This window comes from Lissotriton vulgaris, chromosome 1_2 (genome assembly GCF_964263255.1).
Source record: "Lissotriton vulgaris chromosome 1_2, aLisVul1.2, whole genome shotgun sequence".
Taxonomy (NCBI): Eukaryota; Metazoa; Chordata; class Amphibia; order Caudata; family Salamandridae; genus Lissotriton; species Lissotriton vulgaris.
Window position 1 is genome coordinate 100,510,226 of NC_141686.1, and position 23,740 is coordinate 100,533,965.

Below are 23,740 nucleotides of genomic sequence, written 5' to 3' on the forward strand. Positions count from 1 at the left end.
AAGTACGGTGTAATGAATTGATGGTATGCCAACCGTATTTAAAGAAAATCTATTTCACTATCCTGCAAAGAAAGAAAAATAATGTCTTATCAAGAAGCAGTGTGAATATGGGAAGGGCCTTTAAAAAAGATGTGGAGTTTCCTAAAGGAAAAGAAGAGGGTTGAACTGATTTAAGGGAGAGAGGAAGTAGGGTCAGAAAGTTTGTGAAGGGGATGTGAATACAATATAGATACTAGTATTTAGAGAGTGAGAGATAGGTAGAGGGAGAGAGGAGAAAGAAAGTGAGGGAGAAGAGCCAACTTAGGGCTGAGTTTCTCATTATCTGCCAGTGACTCCCTGTAGAACCTTACAGGCACAATTCAGGCTCTCCTGTAGCCATTCATCCCTTCTTGTTATGCCGAGCCAGCCAATGTTGAGAAAAGCAGCAAGGGTCACAATGATGGAAGACATCTGCCACATTGGAAGTTATAAAGTGGTATGGAGTGGGAGGGCTAGAAGAGTTATTATAAAGAATGAATATGCGTCATTCTGTTCTCTAGCCTCAACAGCTTCAAGAGAGTAACTCTTGCTGGCCAAGAAGACCAATGTCAGTTCAGCTTGAGCAGGTGAAAGCTTGCCTGATTCTGCAAAAGGATGAGATTACGCTTTTGGGTTAGAAGTGGTTGCGGGCTACTGCATACTAAGAAACCGTTTATTGAGGTCCGGTTGGTTTATTCGATCTTCTCCCACCTCAAAATCAGCTGCTAATTCAGTGTTCTATACCAATGAGCTATTTTTGTCCTCCCTGCCCCTTCCAGCGAATGGGTCCCCCTGACTAACAAAAGTGATTCAAACAGATTTGTATACCTTTTCATAGGAGACTTCATGACGTATTTTATACTGTGCCAATGCAAGGTAGATTGAGTAATGATCTGGACAGCCCCATACTGGAGAACTGCAGCGCCTGTCAACCTGATCCCTTCTGCTGGTATTGTTAAACAACATCAAGATTTAAAAGTATTAAACCGCAAGAGTTGGCTGGAGTATGGCCGAAGGCTCCAATGTTTGGGAGTTGCACAGTTCTCAGTCTTTTCATGTTTCTCTCAAAGAGCGAAGGGCCCTCTTATTTCTCCTTCTCATTCATATATGGAATTGAATGAGGGCTAATCAAAAAATGAATTAGAGCTGGACGTAGGAATGCAGCAGAAGACCCAGCAAACGCATTTCAAAGTTACTCTTCTAAGGATACCTTTGTACTTGACAGATCAATTTAATCCTACAGGTGCTCTAAAATGAAGAATGCATTTCAGTCATCCTTGCAGAAAATCACACAGCCATCTATTCTAGGCTGCACAGAGTTTTCCGTCCTCTCCACCTGCTAGCTTGTTGTTGCAATATGTCGCAATTCTGGAGAATAGTCTGCTATGCTAGAATGCCCGGCCCAGTTCAAATGTTCATTGTACTTCCTGCAAAAATATCAAAAGAAAAACAAAGATTTGGTTTTGGAAAAATAATTCATTACCATCTTGTGAAAATCAAAACGTTCACATTTGAGTCAAAAAAAGAGAGGCTAGGTCTCACTATTTTGCTCAAGCTGTGTTACACCTACTGCTCTCAGGTGCTGTCCTGCTACCGATGGGCATGGAAGCTTTGGCCTGCTCTGTTTCCAGCCTGGGTCGGTGCACCTCTCTTTTCACAACCTGAAATTCTAGAGCTCCCTCTAGAACACCATATTGATACCCAATGTAGCATGGACACCTGATCAACACAGCTGAGTGCAGCCCAGAACCCCTCAGCTCATGCAATCCACAAGCCTCAGCCTCCCAAGTAGCTAGGACAACAGGCACACGCCACCATGCCCGGCAAACACAGCACAGGTCCTAATGATGAAATGCATTGCTTAAGTAAGGATAATGATAAAGTACGGTGTAATGAATTGATGGTATGCCAACCGTATTTCAAGAAAATCTATTTCACTATCCTTCAAAGAAAGGAAAATAATGTCTTATCAAGAAGCAGTGTGAATATGGGAAGGGCCTTTAAAAAAGATGTGGAGTTTCCTAAAGGAAAAGAAGAGGGTTGAACTGATTTAAGGGAGAGAGGAAGTAGGGTCAGAAAGTTTGTGAAGGGGATGTGAATACAATATAGATACTAGTATTTAGTGAGTGAGAGATAAGTAGAGGGAGAGAGGAGAAAGAAAGTGAGGGAGAAGAGCCAACTTAGGGCTGAGTTTCTCATTATCTGCCAGTGACTCCCTGTAGAACCTTACAGGCACAATTCAGGCTCTCCTGTAGCCATCCATCCCTTCTTGTTATGCCGAGCCAGCCAATGTCGAGAAAAGCAGCAAGGGTCACAATGATGCAAGACATCTGCCACATTGGAAGTTATAAAGTGGTATGGAGTGGGAGGGCTAGAAGAGTTATTATAAAGAATGAATATGCGTCATTCTGTTCTCTAGCCTCAACAGCTTCAATAGAGTAACTCTTGCTGGCCAAGAAGACCAATGTCAGTTCAGCTTGAGCAGGTAAAAGCTTGCCTGATTCTGCAAAAGGATGAGATTACGCTTTTGGGTTAGAAGTGGTTGCGGGCTACTGCATACTAAGAAACCGTTTATTGAGGTCCGGTTGGATTACTCGATCTTCTCCCACCTCAAAATCAGCTGTTAATTCAGTGTTCTATACCAATGAGCTATTTTTGTCCTCCCTGCCCCTTCCAGCGAATGGGTCCCCCTGACTAACAAAAGTGATTCAAACAGATTTGTATACCTTTTCATAGGAGACTTCATGACATATTTTATACTGTGCCAATGCAAGGTAGATTGAGTAATGATCTGGACAGCCCCATACTGGAGAACTGCAGCGCCTGTCAACCTGATCCCTTCTGCTGGTATTGTTAAACAACATCAAGATTTAAAAGTATTAAACCGCAAGAGTTGGCTGGAGTAAGGCCGAAGGCTCCAATGTTTGGGAGTTGCACAGTTCTCAGTCTTTTCATGTTTCTCTCAAAGAGCGAAGGGCCCTCTTATTTCTCCTTCTCATTCATATATGGAATTGAATGAGGGCTAATCAAAAAATGAATTAGAGCTGGACGTAGGAATGCAGCAGAAGACCAGCAAATGCATTCAAAGTTGCTCTTCTAAGGATACTTTTGTACTTGACAGATCAATTTAATCCTACAGGTGCTCTAAAATGAAGAATGCATTTCAGTCATTCTTGCAGAAAATCACACAGCCATCTATTCTAGGCTGCACAGAGTTTTCCGTCCTCTCCACCTGCTAGCTTGTTGTTGCAATATGTTGCAATTCTGGAGAATTGTCTGCTATGCTAGAATGCCCGCCCAGTTCAAATGTTCATTGTACTTCCTGCAAAAATATCAAAAGAAAAACAAAGATTTGGTTTTGGAAAAATAATTCATTACCATCTTGTAAAAATCAAAACGTTCACATTTGAGTCAAAAAATTAGAGGCTAGGTCTCACTATTTTGCTCAAGCTGTGTTACAACACCTACTGCTCTCAGGTGCTGTCCTGCTACCGATGGGCATGGAAGCTTTGGCCTGCTCTGTTTCCAGCCTGGGTCGGTGCACCTCTCATTACACAACCTGAAATTCTAGAGCTCCCTCTAGAACACCATATTGATACCCAACGTAGCATGGACACCTGATCAACACAGCTGAGTGCAGCCCAGAACCCCTAAGCTCAAGCAATCCGCAAGCCTCAGCTTCCCAAGTAGCTAGGACAACAGGCACACGCCACCATGCCCGGCAAACACAGCACATGTCCTAATGATGAAATGCATTGCTTAAGTAAGGATAATGATAAAGTACGGTGTAATGAATTGATGGTATGCCAACCGTATTTAAAGAAAATCTATTTCACTATCCTGCAAAGAAAGAAAAATAATGTCTTATCAAGAAGCAGTGTGAATATGGGAAGGGCCTTTAAAAAAGATGTGGAGTTTCCTAAAGGAAAAGAAGAGGGTTGAACTGATTTAAGGGAGAGAGGAAGTAGGGTCAGAAAGTTTGTGAAGGGGATGTGAATACAATATAGATACTAGTATTTAGAGAGTGAGAGATAGGTAGAGGGAGAGAGGAGAAAGAAAGTGAGGGAGAAGAGCCAACTTAGGGCTGAGTTTCTCATTATCTGCCAGTGACTCCCTGTAGAACCTTACAGGCACAATTCAGGCTCTCCTGTAGCCATTCATCCCTTCTTGTTATGCCGAGCCAGCCAATGTTGAGAAAAGCAGCAAGGGTCACAATGATGGAAGACATCTGCCACATTGGAAGTTATAAAGTGGTATGGAGTGGGAGGGCTAGAAGAGTTATTATAAAGAATGAATATGCGTCATTCTGTTCTCTAGCCTCAACAGCTTCAAGAGAGTAACTCTTGCTGGCCAAGAAGACCAATGTCAGTTCAGCTTGAGCAGGTGAAAGCTTGCCTGATTCTGCAAAAGGATGAGATTACGCTTTTGGGTTAGAAGTGGTTGCGGGCTACTGCATACTAAGAAACCGTTTATTGAGGTCCGGTTGGTTTATTCGATCTTCTCCCACCTCAAAATCAGCTGCTAATTCAGTGTTCTATACCAATGAGCTATTTTTGTCCTCCCTGCCCCTTCCAGCGAATGGGTCCCCCTGACTAACAAAAGTGATTCAAACAGATTTGTATACCTTTTCATAGGAGACTTCATGACGTATTTTATACTGTGCCAATGCAAGGTAGATTGAGTAATGATCTGGACAGCCCCATACTGGAGAACTGCAGCGCCTGTCAACCTGATCCCTTCTGCTGGTATTGTTAAACAACATCAAGATTTAAAAGTATTAAACCGCAAGAGTTGGCTGGAGTATGGCCGAAGGCTCCAATGTTTGGGAGTTGCACAGTTCTCAGTCTTTTCATGTTTCTCTCAAAGAGCGAAGGGCCCTCTTATTTCTCCTTCTCATTCATATATGGAATTGAATGAGGGCTAATCAAAAAATGAATTAGAGCTGGACGTAGGAATGCAGCAGAAGACCCAGCAAACGCATTTCAAAGTTACTCTTCTAAGGATACCTTTGTACTTGACAGATCAATTTAATCCTACAGGTGCTCTAAAATGAAGAATGCATTTCAGTCATCCTTGCAGAAAATCACACAGCCATCTATTCTAGGCTGCACAGAGTTTTCCGTCCTCTCCACCTGCTAGCTTGTTGTTGCAATATGTCGCAATTCTGGAGAATTGTCTGCTATGCTAGAATGCCCGGCCCAGTTCAAATGTTCATTGTACTTCCTGCAAAAATATCAAAAGAAAAACAAAGATTTGGTTTTGGAAAAATAATTCATTACCATCTTGTGAAAATCAAAACGTTCACATTTGAGTCAAAAAAAGAGAGGCTAGGTCTCACTATTTTGCTCAAGCTGTGTTACACCTACTGCTCTCAGGTGCTGTCCTGCTACCGATGGGCATGGAAGCTTTGGCCTGCTCTGTTTCCAGCCTGGGTCGGTGCACCTCTCTTTTCACAACCTGAAATTCTAGAGCTCCCTCTAGAACACCATATTGATACCCAATGTAGCATGGACACCTGATCAACACAGCTGAGTGCAGCCCAGAACCCCTGAGCTCATGCAATCCACAAGCCTCAGCCTCCCAAGTAGCTAGGACAACAGGCACACGCCACCATGCCCGGCAAACACAGCACAGGTCCTAATGATGAAATGCATTGCTTAAGTAAGGATAATGATAAAGTACGGTGTAATGAATTGATGGTATGCCAACCGTATTTCAAGAAAATCTATTTCACTATCCTTCAAAGAAAGGAAAATAATGTCTTATCAAGAAGCAGTGTGAATATGGGAAGGGCCTTTAAAAAAGATGTGGAGTTTCCTAAAGGAAAAGAAGAGGGTTGAACTGATTTAAGGGAGAGAGGAAGTAGGGTCAGAAAGTTTGTGAAGGGGATGTGAATACAATATAGATACTAGTATTTAGTGAGTGAGAGATAAGTAGAGGGAGAGAGGAGAAAGAAAGTGAGGGAGAAGAGCCAACTTAGGGCTGAGTTTCTCATTATCTGCCAGTGACTCCCTGTAGAACCTTACAGGCACAATTCAGGCTCTCCTGTAGCCATCCATCCCTTCTTGTTATGCCGAGCCAGCCAATGTCGAGAAAAGCAGCAAGGGTCACAATGATGCAAGACATCTGCCACATTGGAAGTTATAAAGTGGTATGGAGTGGGAGGGCTAGAAGAGTTATTATAAAGAATGAATATGCGTCATTCTGTTCTCTAGCCTCAACAGCTTCAATAGAGTAACTCTTGCTGGCCAAGAAGACCAATGTCAGTTCAGCTTGAGCAGGTAAAAGCTTGCCTGATTCTGCAAAAGGATGAGATTACGCTTTTGGGTTAGAAGTGGTTGCGGGCTACTGCATACTAAGAAACCGTTTATTGAGGTCCGGTTGGATTACTCGATCTTCTCCCACCTCAAAATCAGCTGTTAATTCAGTGTTCTATACCAATGAGCTATTTTTGTCCTCCCTGCCCCTTCCAGCGAATGGGTCCCCCTGACTAACAAAAGTGATTCAAACAGATTTGTATACCTTTTCATAGGAGACTTCATGACGTATTTTATACTGTGCCAATGCAAGGTAGATTGAGTAATGATCTGGACAGCCCCATACTGGAGAACTGCAGCACCTGTCAACCTGATCCCTTCTGCTGGTATTGTTAAACAACATCAAGATTTAAAAGTATTAAACCGCAAGAGTTGGCTGGAGTAAGGCCGAAGGCTCCAATGTTTGGGAGTTGCACAGTTCTCAGTCTTTTCATGTTTCTCTCAAAGAGCGAAGGGCCCTCTTATTTCTCCTTCTCATTCATATATGGAATTGAATGAGGGCTAATCAAAAAATGAATTAGAGCTGGACGTAGGAATGCAGCAGAAGACCCAGCAAATGCATTTCAAAGTTGCTCTTCTAAGGATACTTTTGTACTTGACAGATCAATTTAATCCTACAGGTGCTCTAAAATGAAGAATGCATTTCAGTCATTCTTGCAGAAAATCACACAGCCATCTATTCTAGGCTGCACAGAGTTTTCCGTCCTCTCCACCTGCTAGCTTGTTGTTGCAATATGTTGCAATTCTGGAGAATTGTCTGCTATGCTAGAATGCCCGGCCCAGTTCAAATGTTCATTGTACTTCCTGCAAAAATATCAAAAGAAAAACAAAGATTTGGTTTTGGAAAAATAATTCATTACCATCTTGTAAAAATCAAAACGTTCACATTTGAGTCAAAAAATTAGAGGCTAGGTCTCACTATTTTGCTCAAGCTGTGTTACACCTACTGCTCTCAGGTGCTGTCCTGCTACCGATGGGCATGGAAGCTTTGGCCTGCTCTGTTTCCAGCCTGGGTCGGTGCACCTCTCATTACACAACCTGAAATTCTAGAGCTCCCTCTAGAACACCATATTGATACCCAACGTAGCATGGACACCTGATCAACACAGCTGAGTGCAGCCCAGAACCCCTAAGCTCAAGCAATCCGCAAGCCTCAGCTTCCCAAGTAGCTAGGACAACAGGCACACGCCACCATGCCCGGCAAACACAGCACATGTCCTAATGATGAAATGCATTGCTTAAGTAAGGATAATGATAAAGTACGGTGTAATGAATTGATGGTATGCCAACCGTATTTAAAGAAAATCTATTTCACTATCCTGCAAAGAAAGAAAAATAATGTCTTATCAAGAAGCAGTGTGAATATGGGAAGGGCCTTTAAAAAAGATGTGGAGTTTCCTAAAGGAAAAGAAGAGGGTTGAACTGATTTAAGGGAGAGAGGAAGTAGGGTCAGAAAGTTTGTGAAGGGGATGTGAATACAATATAGATACTAGTATTTAGAGAGTGAGAGATAGGTAGAGGGAGAGAGGAGAAAGAAAGTGAGGGAGAAGAGCCAACTTAGGGCTGAGTTTCTCATTATCTGCCAGTGACTCCCTGTAGAACCTTACAGGCACAATTCAGGCTCTCCTGTAGCCATTCATCCCTTCTTGTTATGCCGAGCCAGCCAATGTTGAGAAAAGCAGCAAGGGTCACAATGATGGAAGACATCTGCCACATTGGAAGTTATAAAGTGGTATGGAGTGGGAGGGCTAGAAGAGTTATTATAAAGAATGAATATGCGTCATTCTGTTCTCTAGCCTCAACAGCTTCAAGAGAGTAACTCTTGCTGGCCAAGAAGACCAATGTCAGTTCAGCTTGAGCAGGTGAAAGCTTGCCTGATTCTGCAAAAGGATGAGATTACGCTTTTGGGTTAGAAGTGGTTGCGGGCTACTGCATACTAAGAAACCGTTTATTGAGGTCCGGTTGGTTTATTCGATCTTCTCCCACCTCAAAATCAGCTGCTAATTCAGTGTTCTATACCAATGAGCTATTTTTGTCCTCCCTGCCCCTTCCAGCGAATGGGTCCCCCTGACTAACAAAAGTGATTCAAACAGATTTGTATACCTTTTCATAGGAGACTTCATGACGTATTTTATACTGTGCCAATGCAAGGTAGATTGAGTAATGATCTGGACAGCCCCATACTGGAGAACTGCAGCGCCTGTCAACCTGATCCCTTCTGCTGGTATTGTTAAACAACATCAAGATTTAAAAGTATTAAACCGCAAGAGTTGGCTGGAGTATGGCTGAAGGCTCCAATGTTTGGGAGTTGCACAGTTCTCAGTCTTTTCATGTTTCTCTCAAAGAGCGAAGGGCCCTCTTATTTCTCCTTCTCATTCATATATGGAATTGAATGAGGGCTAATCAAAAAATGAATTAGAGCTGGACGTAGGAATGCAGCAGAAGACCCAGCAAATGCATTTCAAAGTTGCTCTTCTAAGGATACTTTTGTACTTGACAGATCAATTTAATCCTACAGGTGCTCTAAAATGAAGAATGCATTTCAGTCATTCTTGCAGAAAATCACACAGCCATCTATTCTAGGCTGCACAGAGTTTTCCGTCCTCTCCACCTGCTAGCTTGTTGTTGCAATATGTTGCAATTCTGGAGAATTGTCTGCTATGCTAGAATGCCCAGCCCTATTCAAATGTTCATTGTACTTCCTGCAAAAATATCAAAAGAAAAACAAAGATTTGGTTTTGGAAAAATAATTCATTACCATCTTGTAAAAATCAAAACGTTCACATTTGAGTCAAAAAAAGAGAGGCTAGGTCTCACTATTTTGCTCAAGCTGTGTTACACCTACTGCTCTCAGGTGCTGTCCTGCTACCGATGGGCATGGAAGCTTTGGCCTGCTCTGTTTCCAGCCTGGGTCGGTGCACCTCTCATTACACAACCTGAAATTCTAGAGCTCCCTCTAGAACACCATATTGATACCCAACGTAGAATGGACACCTGATCAACACAGCTGAGTGCAGCCCAGAACCCCTGAGCTCAAGCAATCCACAAGCCTCAGCCTCCCAAGTAGCTAGGACAACAGGCACTCGCCACCATGCCCGGCAAACACAGCACATGTCCTAATGATGAAATGCATTGCTTAAGTAAGGATAATGATAAAGTACGGTGTAATGAATTGATGGTATGCCAACCGTATTTCAAGAAAATCTATTTCACTATCCTGCAAAGAAAGGAAAATAATGTCTTATCAAGAAGCAGTGTGAATATGGGAAGGGCCTTTAAAAAAGATGTGGAGTTTCCTAAAGGAAAAGAAGAGGGTTGAACTGATTTAAGGGAGAGAGGAAGTAGGGTCAGAAAGTTTGTGAAGGGGATGTGAATACAATATAGATACTAGTATTTAGAGAGTGAGAGATAGGTAGAGGGAGAGAGGAGAAAGAAAGTGAGAGAGAAGAGCCAACTTAGGGCTGAGTTTCTCATTATCTGCCAGTGACTCCCTGTAGAACCTTACAGGCACAATTCAGGCTCTCCTGTAGCCATCCATCCCTTCTTGTTATGCCGAGCCAGCCAATGTTGAGAAAAGTAGCAAGGGTCACAATGATGGAAGACATCTGCAACATTGGAAGTTATAAAGTGGTATGGAGTGGGAGGGCTAGAAGAGTTATTATAAAGAATGAATACGCGTCATTCTGTTCTCTAGCCTCAACAGCTTCAAGAGAGGAACTCTTGCTGGCCGAGAAGACCAATGTCAGTTCAGCTTGAGCAGGTGAAAGCTTGCCTGATTCTGCAAAAGGATGAGATTACGCTTTTGGGTTAGAAGTGGTTGCGCGCTACTGCATACTAAGAAACCGTTTATTGAGGTCCGGTTGGATTACTCGATCTTCTCCCACCTCAAAATCAGCTGCTAATTCAGTGTTCTATACCAATGAGCTATTTTTGTCCTCCCTGCCCCTTCCAGCGAATGGGTCCCCCTGACTAACAAAAGTGATTCAAACAGATTTGTATACCTTTTCATAGGAGACTTCATGACGTATTTTATACTGTGCCAATGCAAGGTAGATTCAGTAATGATCTGGACAGCCCCATACTGGAGAACTGCAGCGCCTGTCAACCTGATCCCTTCTGCTGGTATTGTTAAACAACATCAAGATTTAAAAGTATTAAACCGCAAGAGTTGGCTGGAGTAAGGCCGAAGGCTCCAATGTTTGGGAGTTGCACAGTTCTCAGTCTTTTCATGTTTCTCTCAAAGAGCGAAGGGCCCTCTTATTTCTCCTTCTCATTCATATATGGAATTGAATGAGGGCTAATCAAAAAATGAATTAGAGCTGGACGTAGGAATGCAGCAGAAGACCCAGCAAATGCATTTCAAAGTTGCTCTTCTAAGGATACTTTTGTACTTGACAGATCAATTTAATCCTACAGGTGCTCTAAAATGAAGAATGCATTTCAGTCATTCTTGCAGAAAATCACACAGCCATCTATTCTAGGCTGCACAGAGTTTTCCGTCCTCTCCACCTGCTAGCTTGTTGTTGCAATATGTCGCAATTCTGGAGAATTGTCTGCTATGCTAGAATGCCAGGCCCAGTTCAAATGTTCATTATACTTCCTGCAAAAATATCAAAAGAAAAACAAAGATTTGGTTTTGGAAAAATAATTCATTACCATCTTGTAAAAATCAAAACGTTCACATTTGAGTCAAAAAAAGAGAGGCTAGGTCTCACTATTTTGCTCAAGCTGTGTTACACCTACTGCTCTCAGGTGCTGTCCTGCTACCGATGGGCATGGAAATTTCGGCCTGCTCTGTTTCCAGCCTGGGTCGGTGCACCTCTCATTACACAACCTGAAATTCTAGAGCTCCCTCTAGAACACCATATTGATACCCAACGTAGCATGGACACCTGATCAACACAGCTGAGTGCAGCCCAGAACCCCTGAGCTCAAGCAATCCACAAGCCTCAGCCTCCCAAGTAGCTAGGACAACAGGCACACGCCACCATGCCCTGCAAACACAGCACATGTCCTAATGATGAAATGCATTGCTTAAGTAAGGATAATGATAAAGTACGGTGTAATGAATTGATGGTATGCCAACCGTATTTCAAGAAAATCTATTTCACTATCCTTCAAAGAAAGGAAAATAATGTCTTATCAAGAAGCAGTGTGAATATGGGAAGGGCCTTTAAAAAAGATGTGGAGTTTCCTAAAGGAAAAGAAGAGGGTTGAACTGATTTAAGGGAGAGAGGAAGTAGGGTCAGAAAGTTTGTGAAGGGGATGTGAATACAATATAGATACTAGTATTTAGAGAGTGAGAGATAGGTAGAGGGAGAGAGGAGAAAGAAAGTGAGAGAGAAGAGCCAACTTAGGGCTGAGTTTCTCATTATCTGCCAGTGACTCCCTGTAGAACCTTACAGGCACAATTCAGGCTCTCCTGTAGCCATCCATCCCTTCTTGTTATGCCGAGCCAGCCAATGTTGAGAAAAGTAGCAAGGGTCACAATGATGGAAGACATCTGCAACATTGGAAGTTATAAAGTGGTATGGAGTGGGAGGGCTAGAAGAGTTATTATAAAGAATGAATACGCATCATTCTGTTCTCTAGCCTCAACAGCTTCAAGAGAGGAACTCTTGCTGGCCGAGAAGACCAATGCCAGTTCAGCTTGAGCAGGTGAAAGCTTGCCTGATTCTGCAAAAGGATGAGATTACGCTTTTGGGTTAGAAGTGGTTGCGGGCTACTGCATACTAAGAAACCATTTATTGAGGTCCGGTTGGATTACTCGATCTTCTCCCACCTCAAAATCAGCTGCTAATTCAGTGTTCTATACCAATGAGCTATTTTTGTCCTCCCTGCCCCTTCCAGCGAATGGGTCCCCCTGACTAACAAAAGTGATTCAAACAGATTTGTACACCTTTTCATAGGAGACTTCATGACGTATTTTATACTGTGCCAATGCAAGGTAGATTCAGTAATGATCTGGACAGCCCCATACTGGAGAACTGCAGCGCCTGTCAACCTGATCCCTTCTGCTGGTATTGTTAAACAACATCAAGATTTAAAAGTATTAAACCGCAAGAGTTGGCTGGAGTAAGGCCGAAGGCTCCAATGTTTGGGAGTTGCACAGTTCTCAGTCTTTTCATGTTTCTCTCAAAGAGCGAAGGGCCCTCTTATTTCTCCTTCTCATTCATATATGGAATTGAATGAGGGCTAATCAAAAAATGAATTAGAGCTGGACGTAGGAATGCAGCAGAAGACCCAGCAAATGCATTTCAAAGTTGCTCTTCTAAGGATACTTTTGTACTTGACAGATCAATTTAATCCTACAGGTGCTCTAAAATGAAGAATGCATTTCAGTCATTCTTGCAGAAAATCACACAGCCATCTATTCTAGGCTGCACAGAGTTTTCCGTCCTCTCCACCTGCTAGCTTGTTGTTGCAATATGTGTCAATTCTGGAGAATTGTCTGCTATGCTAGAATGCCCGGCCCTATTCAAATGTTCATTGTACTTCCTGCAAAAATATCGAAAGAAAAACAAAGATTTGGTTTTGGAAAAATAATTCATTACCATCTTGTAAAAATCAAAACGTTCACATTTGATTCAAAAAAAGAGAGGCTAGGTCTCACTATTTTGCTCAAGCTGTGTTACACCTACTGCTCTCAGGTGCTGTCCTGCTACCGATGGGCATGGAAGCTTTGGCCTGCTCTGTTTCCAGCCTGGGTTGGTGCACCTCTCAATACACAACCTGAAATTCTAGAGCTCCCTCTAGAACACCATATTGATACCCAACGTAGCATGGACACCTGATCAACACAGCTGAGTGCAGCCCAGAACCCCTGAGCTCAAGCAATCCACAAGACTCAGCCTCCCAAGTAGCTAGGACAACAGGCACACGCCACCATGCCCGGCAAACACAGCACATGTCCTAATGATGAAATGCATTGCTTAAGTAAGGATAATGATAAAGTACGGTGTAATGAATTGATGGTATGCCAACCGTATTTCAAGAAAATCTATTTCACTATCCTGCAAAGAAAGGAAAATAATGTCTTATCAAGAAGCAGTGTGAATATGGGAAGGGCCTTTAAAAAGATGTGGAGTTTCCTAAAGGAAAAGAAGAGGGTTGAACTGATTTAAGGGAGAGAGGAAGTAGGGTCAGAAAGTTTGTGAAGGGGATGTGAATACAATATAGATACTAGTATTTAGTGAGTGAGAGATAGGTAGAGGGAGAGAGGAGAAAGAAAGTGAGGGAGAAGAGCCAACTTAGGGCTGAGTTTCTCATTATCTGCCAGTGACTCCCTGTAGAACCTTACAGGCACAATTCAGGCTCTTCTGTAGCCATCCATCCCTTCTTGTTATGCCGAGCCAGCCAATGTTGAGAAAAGCAGCAAGGGTCACAATGATGGAAGACATCTGCCACATTGGAAGTTATAAAGTGGTATGCAGTGGGAGGGCTAGAAGAGTTATTATAAAGAATGAATATGCGTCATTCTGTTCTCTAGCCTCAACAGCTTCAAGAGAGTAACTCTTGCTGGCCAAGAAGACCAATGTCAGTTCAGCTTGAGCAGGTGAAAGCTTGCCTGATTCTGCAAAAGGATGAGATTACGCTTTTGGGTTAGAAGTGGTTGCGGGCTACTGCATACTAAGAAACCGTTTATTGAGGTCCGGTTGGATTACTCGATCTTCTCCCACCTCAAAATCAGCTGCTAATTCAGTGTTCTATACCAATGAGCTATTTTTGTCCTCCCTGCCCCTTCCAGCGAATGGGTCCCCCTGACTAACAAAAGTGATTCAAACAGATTTGTATACCTTTTCATAGGAGACTTCATGACGTATTTTATACTGTGCCAATGCAAGGTAGATTGAGTAATGATCTGGACAGCCCCATACTGGAGAACTGCAGCGCCTGTCAACCTGATCCCTTCTGCTGGTATTGTTAAACAACATCAAGATTTAAAAGTATTAAACCGCAAGAGTTGGCTGGAGTAAGGCCGAAGGCTCCAATGTTTGGGAGTTGCACAGTTCTCAGTCTTTTCATGTTTCTCTCAAAGAGCGAAGGGCCCTCTTATTTCTCCTTCTCATTCATATATGGAATTGAATGAGGGCTAATCAAAAAATGAATTAGAGCTGGACGTAGGAATGCAGCAGAAGACCCAGCAAATGCATTTCAAAGTTGCTCTTCTAAGGATACTTTTGTACTTGACAGATCAATTTAATCCTACAGGTGCTCTAAAATGAAGAATGCATTTCAGTCATTCTTGCAGAAAATCACACAGCCATCTATTCTAGGCTGCACAGAGTTTTCCGTCCTCTCCACCTGCTAGCTTGTTGTTGCAATATGTTGCAATTCTGGAGAATTGTCTGCTATGCTAGAATGCCCAGCCCTATTCAAATGTTCATTGTACTTCCTGCAAAAATATCAAAAGAAAAACAAAGATTTGGTTTTGGAAAAATAATTCATTACCATCTTGTAAAAATCAAAACGTTCACATTTGAGTCAAAAAAAGAGAGGCTAGGTCTCACTATTTTGCTCAAGCTGTGTTACACCTACTGCTCTCAGGTGCTGTCCTGCTACCGATGGGCATGGAAGCTTTGGCCTGCTCTGTTTCCAGCCTGGGTCGGTGCACCTCTCATTACACAACCTGAAATTCTAGAGCTCCCTCTAGAACACCATATTGATACCCAACGTAGCATGGACACCTGATCAACACAGCTGAGTGCAGCCCAGAACCCCTGAGCTCAAGCAATCCACAAGCCTCAGCCTCCCAAGTAGCTAGGACAACAGGCACACACCACCATGCCCGGCAAACACAGCACATGTCCTAATGATGAAATGCATTGCTTAAGTAAGGATAATGATAAAGTACGGTGTAATGAATTGATGGTATGCCAACCGTATTTCAAGAAAATCTATTTCACTATCCTGCAAAGAAAGGAAAATAATGTCTTATCAAGAAGCAGTGTGAATATGGGAAGGGCCTTTAAAAAAGATGTGGAGTTTCCTAAAGGAAAAGAAGAGGGTTGAACTGATTTAAGGGAGAGAGGAAGTAGGGTCAGAAAGTTTGTGAAGGGGATGTGAATACAATATAGATACTAGTATTTAGAGAGTGAGAGATAGGTAGAGGGAGAGAGGAGAAAGAAAGTGAGAGAGAAGAGCCAACTTAGGGCTGAGTTTCTCATTATCTGCCAGTGACTCCCTGTAGAACCTTACAGGCACAATTCAGGCTCTCCTGTAGCCATCCATCCCTTCTTGTTATGCCGAGCCAGCCAATGTTGAGAAAAGTAGCAAGGGTCACAATGATGGAAGACATCTGCAACATTGGAAGTTATAAAGTGGTATGGAGTGGGAGGGCTAGAAGAGTTATTATAAAGAATGAATACGCATCATTCTGTTCTCTAGCCTCAACAGCTTCAAGAGAGGAACTCTTGCTGGCCGAGAAGACCAATGCCAGTTCAGCTTGAGCAGGTGAAAGCTTGCCTGATTCTGCAAAAGGATGAGATTACGCTTTTGGGTTAGAAGTGGTTGCGGGCTACTGCATACTAAGAAACCATTTATTGAGGTCCGGTTGGATTACTCGATCTTCTCCCACCTCAAAATCAGCTGCTAATTCAGTGTTCTATACCAATGAGCTATTTTTGTCCTCCCTGCCCCTTCCAGCGAATGGGTCCCCCTGACTAACAAAAGTGATTCAAACAGATTTGTACACCTTTTCATAGGAGACTTCATGACGTATTTTATACTGTGCCAATGCAAGGTAGATTCAGTAATGATCTGGACAGCCCCATACTGGAGAACTGCAGCGCCTGTCAACCTGATCCCTTCTGCTGGTATTGTTAAACAACATCAAGATTTAAAAGTATTAAACCGCAAGAGTTGGCTGGAGTAAGGCCGAAGGCTCCAATGTTTGGGAGTTGCACAGTTCTCAGTCTTTTCATGTTTCTCTCAAAGAGCGAAGGGCCCTCTTATTTCTCCTTCTCATTCATATATGGAATTGAATGAGGGCTAATCAAAAAATGAATTAGAGCTGGACGTAGGAATGCAGCAGAAGACCCAGCAAATGCATTTCAAAGTTGCTCTTCTAAGGATACTTTTGTACTTGACAGATCAATTTAATCCTACAGGTGCTCTAAAATGAAGAATGCATTTCAGTCATTCTTGCAGAAAATCACACAGCCATCTATTCTAGGCTGCACAGAGTTTTCCGTCCTCTCCACCTGCTAGCTTGTTGTTGCAATATGTGTCAATTCTGGAGAATTGTCTGCTATGCTAGAATGCCCGGCCCTATTCAAATGTTCATTGTACTTCCTGCAAAAATATCGAAAGAAAAACAAAGATTTGGTTTTGGAAAAATAATTCATTACCATCTTGTAAAAATCAAAACGTTCACATTTGATTCAAAAAAAGAGAGGCTAGGTCTCACTATTTTGCTCAAGCTGTGTTACACCTACTGCTCTCAGGTGCTGTCCTGCTACCGATGGGCATGGAAGCTTTGGCCTGCTCTGTTTCCAGCCTGGGTTGGTGCACCTCTCAATACACAACCTGAAATTCTAGAGCTCCCTCTAGAACACCATATTGATACCCAACGTAGCATGGACACCTGATCAACACAGCTGAGTGCAGCCCAGAACCCCTGAGCTCAAGCAATCCACAAGACTCAGCCTCCCAAGTAGCTAGGACAACAGGCACACGCCACCATGCCCGGCAAACACAGCACATGTCCTAATGATGAAATGCATTGCTTAAGTAAGGATAATGATAAAGTACGGTGTAATGAATTGATGGTATGCCAACCGTATTTCAAGAAAATCTATTTCACTATCCTGCAAAGAAAGGAAAATAATGTCTTATCAAGAAGCAGTGTGAATATGGGAAGGGCCTTTAAAAAGATGTGGAGTTTCCTAAAGGAAAAGAAGAGGGTTGAACTGATTTAAGGGAGAGAGGAAGTAGGGTCAGAAAGTTTGTGAAGGGGATGTGAATACAATATAGATACTAGTATTTAGTGAGTGAGAGATAGGTAGAGGGAGAGAGGAGAAAGAAAGTGAGGGAGAAGAGCCAACTTAGGGCTGAGTTTCTCATTATCTGCCAGTGACTCCCTGTAGAACCTTACAGGCACAATTCAGGCTCTTCTGTAGCCATCCATCCCTTCTTGTTATGCCGAGCCAGCCAATGTTGAGAAAAGCAGCAAGGGTCACAATGATGGAAGACATCTGCCACATTGGAAGTTATAAAGTGGTATGCAGTGGGAGGGCTAGAAGAGTTATTATAAAGAATGAATATGCGTCATTCTGTTCTCTAGCCTCAACAGCTTCAAGAGAGTAACTCTTGCTGGCCAAGAAGACCAATGTCAGTTCAGCTTGAGCAGGTGAAAGCTTGCCTGATTCTGCAAAAGGATGAGATTACGCTTTTGGGTTAGAAGTGGTTGCGGGCTACTGCATACTAAGAAACCGTTTATTGAGGTCCGGTTGGATTACTCGATCTTCTCCCACCTCAAAATCAGCTGCTAATTCAGTGTTCTATACCAATGAGCTATTTTTGTCCTCCCTGCCCCTTCCAGCGAATGGGTCCCCCTGACTAACAAAAGTGATTCAAACAGATTTGTATACCTTTTCATAGGAGACTTCATGACGTATTTTATACTGTGCCAATGCAAGGTAGATTGAGTAATGATCTGGACAGCCCCATACTGGAGAACTGCAGCGCCTGTCAACCTGATCCCTTCTGCTGGTATTGTTAAACAACATCAAGATTTAAAAGTATTAAACCGCAAGAGTTGGCTGGAGTAAGGCCGAAGGCTCCAATGTTTGGGAGTTGCACAGTTCTCAGTCTTTTCATGTTTCTCTCAAAGAGCGAAGGGCCCTCTTATTTCTCCTTCTCATTCATATATGGAATTGAATGAGGGCTAATCAAAAAATGAATTAGAGCTGGACGTAGGAATGCAGCAGAAGACCCAGCAAATGCATTTCAAAGTTGCTCTTCTAAGGATACTTTTGTACTTGACAGATCAATTTAATCCTACAGGTGCTCTAAAATGAAGAATGCATTTCAGTCATTCTTGCAGAAAATCACACAGCCATCTATTCTAGGCTGCACAGAGTTTTCCGTCCTCTCCACCTGCTAGCTTGTTGTTGCAATATGTTGCAATTCTGGAGAATTGTCTGCTATGCTAGAATGCCCAGCCCTATTCAAATGTTCATTGTACTTCCTGCAAAAATATCAAAAGAAAAACAAAGATTTGGTTTTGGAAAAATAATTCATTACCATCTTGTAAAAATCAAAACGTTCACATTTGAGTCAAAAAAAGAGAGGCTAGGTCTCACTATTTTGCTCAAGCTGTGTTACACCTACTGCTCTCAGGTGCTGTCCTGCTACCGATGGGCATGGAAGCTTTGGCCTGCTCTGTTTCCAGCCTGGGTCGGTGCACCTCTCATTACACAACCTGAAATTCTAGAGCTCCCTCTAGAACACCATATTGATACCCAACGTAGCATGGACACCTGATCAACACAGCTGAGTGCAGCCCAGAACCCCTGAGCTCAAGCAATCCACAAGCCTCAGCCTCCCAAGTAGCTAGGACAACAGGCACACACCACCATGCCCGGCAAACACAGCACATGTCCTAATGATGAAATGCATTGCTTAAGTAAGGATAATGATAAAGTACGGTGTAATGAATTGATGGTATGCCAACCGTATTTCAAGAAAATCTATTTCACTATCCTGCAAAGAAAGGAAAATAATGTCTTATCAAGAAGCAGTGTGAATATGGGAAGGGCCTTTAAAAAAGATGTGGAGTTTCCTAAAGGAAAAGAAGAGGGTTGAACTGATTTAAGGGAGAGAGGAAGTAGGGTCAGAAAGTTTGTGAAGGGGATGTGAATACAATATAGATACTAGTATTTAGAGAGTGAGAGATAGGTAGAGGGAGAGAGGAGAAAGAAAGTGAGAGAGAAGAGCCAACTTAGGGCTGAGTTTCTCATTATCTGCCAGTGACTCCCTGTAGAACCTTACAGGCACAATTCAGGCTCTCCTGTAGCCATCCATCCCTTCTTGTTATGCCGAGCCAGCCAATGTTGAGAAAAGTAGCAAGGGTCACAATGATGGAAGACATCTGCAACATTGGAAGTTATAAAGTGGTATGGAGTGGGAGGGCTAGAAGAGTTATTATAAAGAATGAATACGCGTCATTCTGTTCTCTAGCCTCAACAGCTTCAAGAGAGGAACTCTTGCTGGCCGAGAAGACCAATGTCAGTTCAGCTTGAGCAGGTGAAAGCTTGCCTGATTCTGCAAAAGGATGAGATTACGCTTTTGGGTTAGAAGTGGTTGCGGGCTACTGCATACTAAGAAACCGTTTATTGAGGTCCGGTTGGATTACTCGATCTTCTCCCACCTCAAAATCAGCTGCTAATTCAGTGTTCTATACCAATGAGCTATTTTTGTCCTCCCTGCCCCTTCCAGCGAATGGGTCCCCCTGACTAACAAAAGTGATTCAAACAGATTTGTATACCTTTTCATAGGAGACTTCATGACGTATTTTATACTGTGCCAATGCAAGGTAGATTCAGTAATGATCTGGACAGCCCCATACTGGAGAACTGCAGCGCCTGTCAACCTGATCCCTTCTGCTGGTATTGTTAAACAACATCAAGATTTAAAAGTATTAAACCGCAAGAGTTGGCTGGAGTAAGGCCGAAGGCTCCAATGTTTGGGAGTTGCACAGTTCTCAGTCTTTTCATGTTTCTCTCAAAGAGCGAAGGGCCCTCTTATTTCTCCTTCTCATTCATATATGGAATTGAATGAGGGCTAATCAAAAAATGAATTAGAGCTGGACGTAGGAATGCAGCAGAAGACCCAGCAAACGCATTTCAAAGTTGCTCTTCTAAGGATACTTTTGTACTTGACAGATCAATTTAATCCTACAGGTGCTCTAAAATGAAGAATGCATTTCAGTCATTCTTGCAGAAAATCACACAGCCATCTATTCTAGGCTGCACAGAGTTTTCCGTCCTCTCCACCTGCTAGCTTGTTGTTGCAATATGTGTCAATTCTGGAGAATTGTCTGCTATGCTAGAATGCCCGGCCCTATTCAAATGTTCATTGTACTTCCTGCAAAAATATCAAAAGAAAAACAAAGATTTGGTTTTGGAAAAATAATTCATTACCATCTTGTAAAAATCAAAACGTTCACATTTGATTCAAAAAAAGAGAGGCTAGGTCTCACTATTTTGCTCAAGCTGTGTTACACCTACTGCTCTCAGGTGCTGTCCTGCTACCGATGGGCATGGAAGCTTTGGCCTGCTCTGTTTCCAGCCTGGGTTGGTGCACCTCTCAATACACAACCTGAAATTCTAGAGCTCCCTCTTGAACACCATATTGATACCCAACGTAGCATGGACACCTGATCAACACAGCTGAGTGCAGCCCAGAACCCCTGAGCTCAAGCAATCCACAAGCCTCAGCCTCCCAAGTAGCTAGGACAACAGGCACACGCCACCATGCCCGGCAAACACAGCACATGTCCTAATGATGAAATGCATTGCTTAAGTAAGGATAATGATAAAGTACGGTGTAATGAATTGATGGTATGCCAACCGTATTTCAAGAAAATCTATTTCACTATCCTGCAAAGAAAGGAAAATAATGTCTTATCAAGAAGCAGTGTGAATATGGGAAGGGCCTTTAAAAAGATGTGGAGTTTCCTAAAGTAAAAGAAGAGGGTTGAACTGATTTAAGGGAGAGAGGAAGTAGGGTCAGAAAGTTTGTGAAGGGGATGTGAATACAATATAGATACTAGTATTTAGTGAGTGAGAGATAGGTAGAGGGAGAGAGGAGAAAGAAAGTGAGGGAGAAGAGCCAACTTAGGGCTGAGTTTCTCATTATCTGCCAGTGACTCCCTGTAGAACCTTACAGGCACAATTCAGGCTCTCCTGTAGCCAACCATCCCTTCTCGTTATGCCGAGCCAGCCAATGTTGAGAAAAGCAGCAAGGGTCACAATGATTGAAGACATCTGCCACATTGGAAGTTATAAAGTGGTATGGAGTGGGAGGGCTAGAAGAGTTATTATAAAGAATGAATATGCGTCATTCTGTTCTCTAGCCTCAACAGCTTCAAGAGAGTAAAACTTGCTGGCCAAGAAGACCAATGTCAGTTCAGCTTGAGCAGGTGAAAGCTTGCCTGATTCTTCAAAAGGATGAGATTACGCTTTTGGGTTAGAAGTGGTTGCGGGCTACTGCATACTAAGAAACCGTTTATTGAGGTCCGGTTGGATTACTCGATCTTCTCCCACCTCAAAATCAGCTGTTAATTCAGTGTTCTATACCAATGAGCTATTTTTGTCCTCCCTGCCCCTTCCAGCGAATGGGTCCCCCTGACTAACAAAAGTGATTCAAACAGATTTGTATACCTTTTCATAGGAGACTTCATGACGTATTTTATACTGTGCCAATGCAAGGTAGATTGAGTAATGATCTGGACAGCCCCATACTGGAGAACTACAGCGCCTGTCAACCTGATCCCTTCTGCTGGTATTGTTAAACAACATCAAGATTTAAAAGTATTAAACCGCAAGAGTTGGCTGGAGTAAGGCCGAAGGCTCCAATGTTTGGGAGTTGCACAGTTCTCAGTCTTTTCATGTTTCTCTCAAAGAGCGAAGGGCCCTCTTATTTCTCCTTCTCATTCATATATGGAATTGAATGAGGGCTAATCAAAAAATGAATTAGAGCTGGACGTAGGAATGCAGCAGAAGACCCAGCAAACGCATTTCAAAGTTGCTCTTCTAAGGATACCTTTGTACTTGACAGATCAATTTATTCCTACAGGTGCTCTAAAATGAAGAATGCATTTCAGTCATCCTTGCAGAAAATCACACAGCCATCTATTCTAGGCTGCACAGAGTTTTCCGTCCTCTCCACCTGCTAGCTTGTTGTTGCAATATGTCGCAATTCTGGAGAATTGTCTGCTATGCTAGAATGCCCGGCCCAGTTCAAATGTTCATTGTACTTCCTGCAAAAATATCAAAAGAAAAACAAAGATTTGGTTTTGGAAAAATAATTCATTACCATCTTGTAAAAATCAAAACGTTCACATTTGAGTCAAAAAAAGAGAGGCTAGGTCTCACTATTTTGCTCAAGCTGTGTTACACCTACTGCTCTCAGGTGCTGTCCTGCTACCGATGGGCATGGAAGCTTTGGCCTGCTCTGTTTCCAGCCTGGGTCTGTGCACCTCTCATTACACAACCTGAAATTCTAGAGCTCCCTCTAGAACACCATATTGATGCCCAACTAGCATGGACACCTGATCAACACAGCTGAGTGCAGCCCAGAACCCCTGAGCTCAAGCAATCCACAAGCCTCAGCCTCCCAAGTAGCTAGGACAACAGGCACACACCACCATGCCCGGCAAACACAGCACATGTCCTAATGATGAAATGCATTGCTTAAGTAAGGATAATGATAAAGTACGGTGTAATGAATTGATGGTATGCCAACCGTATTTAAAGAAAATCTATTTCACTATCCTGCAAAGAAAGAAAAATAATGTCTTATCAAGAAGCAGTGTGAATATGGGAAGGGCCTTTAAAAAAGATGTGGAGTTTCCTAAAGGAAAAGAAGAGGGTTGAACTGATTTAAGGGAGAGAGGAAGTAGGGTCAGAAAGTTTGTGAAGGGGATGTGAATACAATATAGATACTAGTATTTAGAGAGTGAGAGATAGGTAGAGGGAGAGAGGAGAAAGAAAGTGAGGGAGAAGAGCCAACTTAGGGCTGAGTTTCTCATTATCTGCCAGTGACTCCCTGTAGAACCTTACAGGCACAATTCAGGCTCTCCTGTAGCCATTCATCCCTTCTTGTTATGCCGAGCCAGCCAATGTTGAGAAAAGCAGCAAGGGTCACAATGATGGAAGACATCTGCCACATTGGAAGTTATAAAGTGGTATGGAGTGGGAGGGCTAGAAGAGTTATTATAAAGAATGAATATGCGTCATTCTGTTCTCTAGCCTCAACAGCTTCAAGAGAGTAACTCTTGCTGGCCAAGAAGACCAATGTCAGTTCAGCTTGAGCAGGTGAAAGCTTGCCTGATTCTGCAAAAGGATGAGATTACGCTTTTGGGTTAGAAGTGGTTGCGGGCTACTGCATACTAAGAAACCGTTTATTGAGGTCCGGTTGGTTTATTCGATCTTCTCCCACCTCAAAATCAGCTGCTAATTCAGTGTTCTATACCAATGAGCTATTTTTGTCCTCCCTGCCTCTTCCAGCGAATGGGTCCCCCTGACTAACAAAAGTGATTCAAACAGATTTGTATACCTTTTCATAGGAGACTTCATGACGTATTTTATACTGTGCCAATGCAAGGTAGATTGAGTAATGATCTGGACAGCCCCATACTGGAGAACTGCAGCGCCTGTCAACCTGATCCCTTCTGCTGG

The 23,740-nt window shown here is 42.8% G+C and overlaps 12 non-coding genes across 12 annotated transcripts; all 12 read right to left on the minus strand.

The window, feature by feature from the left end:
• Positions 1-1,543: 1,543 nt before the first annotated feature.
• Positions 1,544-1,843, minus strand: LOC147734124 (signal recognition particle RNA). Its single transcript, XR_015307713.1, has one exon.
• A 1,595-nt stretch (positions 1,844-3,438) lies between these two features.
• Positions 3,439-3,741, minus strand: LOC147734125 (signal recognition particle RNA). Its single transcript, XR_015307675.1, has one exon.
• Positions 3,742-5,339: 1,598 nt separating this feature from the next.
• LOC147734126 (signal recognition particle RNA) lies at positions 5,340-5,639 on the minus strand. Its single transcript, XR_015308259.1, has one exon.
• Positions 5,640-7,237: 1,598 nt separating this feature from the next.
• LOC147734127 (signal recognition particle RNA) lies at positions 7,238-7,537 on the minus strand. Its single transcript, XR_015308122.1, has one exon.
• Positions 7,538-9,135: 1,598 nt separating this feature from the next.
• LOC147734128 (signal recognition particle RNA) lies at positions 9,136-9,435 on the minus strand. Its single transcript, XR_015308101.1, has one exon.
• A 1,598-nt stretch (positions 9,436-11,033) lies between these two features.
• LOC147734129 (signal recognition particle RNA) lies at positions 11,034-11,333 on the minus strand. Its single transcript, XR_015308091.1, has one exon.
• A 1,598-nt stretch (positions 11,334-12,931) lies between these two features.
• On the minus strand, positions 12,932-13,231 carry LOC147734130 (signal recognition particle RNA). The gene has a single exon (XR_015308290.1).
• Positions 13,232-14,828: 1,597 nt separating this feature from the next.
• Positions 14,829-15,128, minus strand: LOC147734131 (signal recognition particle RNA). Its single transcript, XR_015307895.1, has one exon.
• A 1,598-nt stretch (positions 15,129-16,726) lies between these two features.
• Positions 16,727-17,026, minus strand: LOC147734132 (signal recognition particle RNA). The gene has a single exon (XR_015308291.1).
• A 1,597-nt stretch (positions 17,027-18,623) lies between these two features.
• LOC147734133 (signal recognition particle RNA) lies at positions 18,624-18,923 on the minus strand. The gene has a single exon (XR_015307896.1).
• Positions 18,924-20,521: 1,598 nt separating this feature from the next.
• Positions 20,522-20,821, minus strand: LOC147734134 (signal recognition particle RNA). The gene has a single exon (XR_015308240.1).
• Positions 20,822-22,418: 1,597 nt separating this feature from the next.
• Positions 22,419-22,717, minus strand: LOC147734135 (signal recognition particle RNA). Its single transcript, XR_015308255.1, has one exon.
• Positions 22,718-23,740: the final 1,023 nt, after the last annotated feature.